The sequence below is a fragment of the Bombina bombina genome, chromosome 3 (assembly GCF_027579735.1).
Source record: "Bombina bombina isolate aBomBom1 chromosome 3, aBomBom1.pri, whole genome shotgun sequence".
NCBI classification, from domain to species: domain Eukaryota; kingdom Metazoa; phylum Chordata; class Amphibia; order Anura; family Bombinatoridae; genus Bombina; species Bombina bombina.
In genome coordinates this window covers 1,352,495-1,360,336 of record NC_069501.1, presented here as the reverse complement: position 1 = coordinate 1,360,336, position 7,842 = coordinate 1,352,495, and positions in this window count along the sequence as shown.

The following is a 7,842-nucleotide window of genomic DNA, read 5'->3' as shown; positions in this document are numbered from 1 at the left end:
TGGACATGTAAACTCGAGTAGTGACTACTTATAACATGTATATGTAAACTCGAGCAGTGACTACTTATAACATGTATATGTAAACTCAAGTAGTGACTACTTATAACATGGACATGTAAACTCGAGTAGTGACTACTTATAACATGTATATGTAAACTCGAGCAGTGACTACTTATAACATGTATATGTAAACTCAAGTAGTGACTACTTATAACATGTATATGTAAACTCGAGCATTGACTACTTATAACATGTATATGTAAACTCGAGCATTGACTGCTTATAACATGTATATGTAAACTCGAGCAGTGACTACTTATAACATGTATATGTAAACTCGAGCAGTGACTGCTTATAACATGTATATGTAAACTCGAGCATTGACTACTTATAACATGTATATGTAAACTCGAGCATTGACTGCTTATAACGTATATGTAAACTCGAGCAGTGACTACTTATAACATGTATATGTAAACTCGAGCAGTGACTGCTTATAACATGTATATGTAAACTCGAGCAGTGACTACTTATAACATGTACATGTAAACTCAAGCAGTGACTACTTATAACATGTATATGTAAACTCAAGCAGTGACTACTTATAACATGTATATGTAAACTCGAGCAGTGACTGCTTATAACATGTACATGTAAACTCGAGCAGTGACTGCTTATAACATGTATATGTAAACTCGAGCAGTGACTGCTTATAACATGTATATGTAAACTCGAGCAGTGACTACTTATAACATGTATATGTAAACTCGAGCAGTGACTACTTATAACATGTATATGTAAACTCGAGCAGTGACTACTTATAACATGTATATGTAAACTCGAGCAGTGACTACTTATAACATGTATATGTAAACTCGAGCAGTGACTACTTATAACATGTATATGTAAACTCGAGCAGTGACTACTTATAACATGTACATGTAAACTCGAGCAGTGACTACTTATAACATGTATATGTAAACTCGAGTAGTGACTACTTATAACATGTACATGTAAACTCGAGCAGTGACTGCTTATAACATGTACATGTAAACTCAAGCAGTGACTACTTATAACATGTATATGTAAACTCGAGCAGTGACTACTTATAACATGTATATGTAAACTCAAGTAGTGACTACTTATAACATGTACATGTAAACTCGAGCAGTGACTGCTTATAACATGTATATGTAAACTCGAGCAGTGACTGCTTATAACATGTATATGTAAACTCGAGCAGTGACTGCTTATAACATGTATATGTAAACTCGAGCATTGACTACTTATAACATGTATATGTAAACTCGAGCAGTGACTACTTATAACATGTATATGTAAACTCGAGCAGTGACTACTTATAACATGTACATGTAAACTCGAGTAGTGACTACTTATAACATGTATATGTAAACTCGAGCAGTGACTACTTATAACATGTATATGTAAACTCAAGTAGTGACTACTTATAACATGTATATGTAAACTCGAGCATTGACTACTTATAACATGTATATGTAAACTCGAGCATTGACTGCTTATAACATGTACATGTAAACTCGAGCAGTGACTACTTATAACATGTATATGTAAACTCGAGCAGTGACTGCTTATAACATGTATATGTAAACTCGAGCATTGACTACTTATAACATGTATATGTAAACTCGAGCATTGACTGCTTATAACATGTATATGTAAACTCGAGCAGTGACTACTTATAACATGTATATGTAAACTCGAGCAGTGACTACTTATAACATGTATATGTAAACTCGAGCAGTGACTGCTTATAACATGTATATGTAAACTCGAGCAGTGACTGCTTATAACATGTACATGTAAACTCAAGCAGTGACTGCTTATAACATGTATATGTAAACTCGAGCAGTGACTGGTTATAACATGTATATGTAAACTCGAGCATTGACTACTTATAACATGTATATGTAAACTCGAGCAGTGACTGCTTATAACATGTATATGTAAACTCGAGCAGTGACTGCTTATAACATGTATATGTAAACTCGAGCAGTGACTGCTTATAACATGTATATGTAAACTCGAGCAGTGACTACTTATAACATGTATATGTAAACTCGAGCAGTGACTGCTTATAACATGTATATGTAAACTCAAGTAGTGACTACTTATAACATGTACATGTAAACTCGAGCAGTGACTACTTATAACATGTATATGTAAACTCGAGCAGTGACTGCTTATAACATGTATATGTAAACTCGAGCAGTGACTACTTATAACATGTATATGTAAACTCAAGTAGTGACTACTTATAACATGTACATGTAAACTCGAGCAGTGACTGCTTATAACATGTACATGTAAACTCAAGCAGTGACTACTTATAACATGTATATGTAAACTCGAGCAGTGACTACTTATAACATGTATATGTAAACTCGAGCAGTGACTGCTTATAACATGTATATGTAAACTCGAGCAGTGACTACTTATAACATGTATATGTAAACTCGAGCAGTGACTACTTATAACATGTATATGTAAACTCGAGCAGTGACTACTTATAACATGTATATGTAAACTCGAGCATTGACTACTTATAACATGTACATGTAAACTCGAGCAGTGACTGCTTATAACATGTACATGTAAACTCGAGCAGTGACTACTTATAACATGTATATGTAAACTCGAGCAGTGACTGCTTATAACATGTATATGTAAACTCGAGCAGTGACTGCTTATAACATGTATAAGTAAACTCGAGCAGTGACTGCTTATAACATGTATATGTAAACTCGAGCAGTGACTGCTTATAACATGTATATGTAAACTCGAGCAGTGACTACTTATAACATGTATATGTGAACTCGAGCAGTGACTGCTTATAACATGTATATGTAAACTCGAGCAGTGACTGCTTATAACATGTATATGTAAACTCGAGCATTGACTACTTATAACATGTATATGTAAACTCGAGCAGTGACTACTTATAACATGTATATGTAAACTCGAGCAGTGACTACTTATAACATGTACATGTAAACTCGAGTAGTGACTACTTATAACATGTATATGTAAACTCGAGCAGTGACTACTTATAACATGTATATGTAAACTCAAGTAGTGACTACTTATAACATGTATATGTAAACTCGAGCATTGACTACTTATAACATGTATATGTAAACTCGAGCATTGACTGCTTATAACATGTACATGTAAACTCGAGCAGTGACTACTTATAACATGTATATGTAAACTCGAGCAGTGACTGCTTATAACATGTATATGTAAACTCGAGCATTGACTACTTATAACATGTATATGTAAACTCGAGCATTGACTGCTTATAACATGTATATGTAAACTCGAGCAGTGACTACTTATAACATGTATATGTAAACTCGAGCAGTGACTACTTATAACATGTATATGTAAACTCGAGCAGTGACTGCTTATAACATGTATATGTAAACTCGAGCAGTGACTGCTTATAACATGTACATGTAAACTCAAGCAGTGACTGCTTATAACATGTATATGTAAACTCGAGCAGTGACTGGTTATAACATGTATATGTAAACTCGAGCATTGACTACTTATAACATGTATATGTAAACTCGAGCAGTGACTGCTTATAACATGTATATGTAAACTCGAGCAGTGACTGCTTATAACATGTATATGTAAACTCGAGCAGTGACTGCTTATAACATGTATATGTAAACTCGAGCAGTGACTACTTATAACATGTATATGTAAACTCGAGCAGTGACTGCTTATAACATGTATATGTAAACTCAAGTAGTGACTACTTATAACATGTACATGTAAACTCGAGCAGTGACTACTTATAACATGTATATGTAAACTCGAGCAGTGACTGCTTATAACATGTATATGTAAACTCGAGCAGTGACTACTTATAACATGTATATGTAAACTCAAGTAGTGACTACTTATAACATGTACATGTAAACTCGAGCAGTGACTGCTTATAACATGTACATGTAAACTCAAGCAGTGACTACTTATAACATGTATATGTAAACTCGAGCAGTGACTACTTATAACATGTATATGTAAACTCGAGCAGTGACTGCTTATAACATGTATATGTAAACTCGAGCAGTGACTACTTATAACATGTATATGTAAACTCGAGCAGTGACTACTTATAACATGTATATGTAAACTCGAGCAGTGACTACTTATAACATGTATATGTAAACTCGAGCATTGACTACTTATAACATGTACATGTAAACTCGAGCAGTGACTGCTTATAACATGTACATGTAAACTCGAGCAGTGACTACTTATAACATGTATATGTAAACTCGAGCAGTGACTGCTTATAACATGTATATGTAAACTCGAGCAGTGACTGCTTATAACATGTATAAGTAAACTCGAGCAGTGACTGCTTATAACATGTATATGTAAACTCGAGCAGTGACTGCTTATAACATGTATATGTAAACTCGAGCAGTGACTACTTATAACATGTATATGTGAACTCGAGCAGTGACTGCTTATAACATGTATATGTAAACTCGAGCAGTGACTGCTTATAACATGTATATGTAAACTCGAGCAGTGACTACTTATAACTTGTATATGTAAACTCAAGTAGTGACTACTTATAACATGTATATGTAAACTCGAGCAGTGACTGGTTATAACATGTATATGTAAACTAAACTTTTGCACACTTACCACTATCCTAAAGCCACAGGTCACCCAGGCAAGAACCAAATTATTTGGTCTGTCACTCGACAATTCTGGTGGCCAGGTCTTCGTTCTGATGTTGCTGCGTATGTTGCCTCCTGCTCAGTTTGTGCACAGAATAAGACTCCTCGACGTCTTCCTGTGGGTCTTCTTCAACCTATTGCTAATGGTGAGCATCCTTGGACACATTTTTCCATGGACTTCATTGTCAAGCTCCCAGTTTCCAATGGCAATACTGTTATCCTTATGGTGGTTGACCGTTTTTCTAAAATGTCAACTTGCATTCCCTTGATGAAGCTGCCTACCGCTCAGGATCTTGCTTCAATTTTTGCCCGGGAGGTCTTCCATTTACATTGGTTACCCAAGGAGATAGTGCCAGTTTGTCTCCAGATTTTGGTGTTCCTTTTGTGCTCAAATGGGGATCCAGCTTTCCTTCTCCTCGGCATATCACCCTCAATCCAATGGGTCTGTGGAACGGTCTAATAAAGCTCTGGAACAGTTCCTCCATTGCTATGTCTCAGATCACCACAATAATTGGTCTGAACTGTTACCTTGGGCAGAGTTTGCTCGTAAAAGTGCTATTAATGCTTCCTCCAAGTTATCCCCATTCATGGCGAATTATGGGTTTCAACCATCCTTGTTGCCCGATTCATTCATGTCTCAAGGTATTCCGGCTTTGGAGGAGCATCTCCGGCAACTCCGTTCCACGTGGGTGCAGATTAAAGATTGCCTTCATCGTTCTATACAGCGCCAAAATGTCCAGGCTGATCGTAGGCGTCTCCCTGCACCTTCCTACCAGGTTGGTGAGAGAGTTTGGCTGTCCTCCCACAACTTGAACCTTTGTGTGCCTTCCAATAAATTGGCTCTCCGTTATGTTGGTCCTTTTCGAATACTCCGACGGGTTAATCCTGTTGCTTACGCTCTTGACCTTCCTCCTGCTATGCGCATCTCCAATGTTTTTCATGTCTCCCTCTTGAAACCATTGGTTTGTAATCAGTGTTCTTGGGTTCCCTCCTCTGATGTTCATGCTCCTGCCCTCCTCTGTGCCTTCCATGCCCGTTTCCCCAATAAGCCTTTTGTCCTCCCGCAGGGGAAGGGTCATTGAGGGGAGGGTACTGTCAGGGTTTTTTCCCTGTTGTGTTTGCCATGTGCTGCTGGCAGCCATTTTCTCACCTCTCTTCCTGTCTTGGTGCATTGTGGGGGATGCTGCTCATTGCCTGCACTTCCTTTTATGGCCAGACTGTTGTGCATCATCCATGTGAGACAGGATGCGGTCTCAGAATTGTGATGTCATCACTTATTATTTAAAGGGCCTCGGTTCAGTATGCTTTGCCCTTGCGTTGTCTCAGACCTGTTTGTGAGAGCTCCTGTATTTTACCTGGCTGACTGACGTCCTTCCTTGTTCCTGATCCCTGGCTTGTTCAAGACTCTGCTGTTTTCCTTGTTCCTGATTCTGGCTCGTCTGACTATTCGCTTTGGCTCCTGACTCGGCTAGTCTGACTACCAGCTCTGGTTTTGACTCCTGGCTTGTTATTTGACTTGTGGACTTTTTATTATTTTTTGCTATTAATAAAGATGTGATTATTTTTGCACTTCTCGTCTCAGTCTGATTCCTTGCACCCTGACATACGCATACTAAACTCTTTGTCTCCACAGAAATACACCCCGGAGTGAAGCGGATATGGATTGTGGGTCACTCCTTTATCCACTAGGCCTCCATTCCCATTGGACCAGAATTTAAGGTTCCCCTCACACAAAGCCTCTGTTAGGTGGTTAGGGAATAGGGGAATGTGCTGGCCTCAACTTGCTGAGTTGATCTCTTGGGCCCTCTTAAGATGGGGGAAACCTCATCTCCTTGTCCTTCATCTGGGGGGTAACAATGTGGGGTCTGTCCAAGTACTCCAATTGATTAAAATTATGCAGTCAGATATCAGCAGGCTGCATAGGCATATCCCGGGAGTAGTTGTAGGGTGGTCAAACATAGTTCCCTGCCTTCATTGGAGGCATATGTCAGCCCATAAGGCGGAAAACAGAATTAGAAAAAAAATGAATGCCTCAATTTCAAAAACTGTCACAGGGTCTTGTGACTTTGTGGTACGGCACGAAGCCATCTCAGCCAACAGAACTGAACTCTACAGAAGGGACAAGGTTCATTTATCAGATGTAGGGCTAGATCTGTTTATTAAGAACATCCAGAGAGCTATTTCACCCTTCCTGTAAGTCAGGTTGTGGTGGTGGCGGCAAGAGCATTGGTAACGCTTCCTTGTGGCAGGAGGTCTCTGCCCTGTTGCACAGGAAAAGGTCGCTAGGGGTGAGTGATGACCAGAAAGGGGAGGGGTGGTAGGCCTCATGTGCACGTGAGGTAACCCCCCTCTCTCCCCATTGGGGGATGGTCACGTCATCTCTTCAAACCCTCAGCGTCATTTCTATTTTTGAGCAGAGACCCCTCTGTTGCTTGTTTCCATTGGGCCGTTGATCTCCTTGCTGTTCTGGGCCTTATTTAGCTCTATGCCGACATTTTTGTTTCTGTTGGCTAAAAATAAAGTTAAAAGTTTAATAAAAATTTGACCTGTGATGGTCAAAATTTTCCCACTACGAAGTTGTCTGTCTTTATTTATTATTGCACATGTTTAAATTATATTTATGTAAGTTAAAGTGTCCCCCCTTCTCTCCTGGAAACGCCCCGATAAGCATTTAATCCCTTAGTAGAAGAGGATATTGTTAAGATAAAGGGAGAAATAAAAAAGATTTTAGAAGATAAAGCAAAACAAATCATTTTTAATTGTAAAGTTCAGGTTTTAGAGGAAGATGAAAAGTGTTCCCGTTTCTTTATTAAAAAAAAACTTGCCAGTGATAAGAGTTTTATTGAGGTTTTAGAAGGGGAAACTGGGATTTTAAATATTAAAAAGGTTGTTTTTGATTTTTATGATAATTTATTTTCTCCTAAAATTTTAGACCGTTCTTTAGAAAAACATTTTTTAAACCTTTTAGATTTTTCTTTTAATATTGATGACCAAAGTTTTTTAGCCCAGGATTTTACTAGTGAGGAGATTTTAAATGCTGTTAAGAGTTTTTCAAATGGCAAGACCTGTTTCATGTGGTGTAAATAATGACAGTACA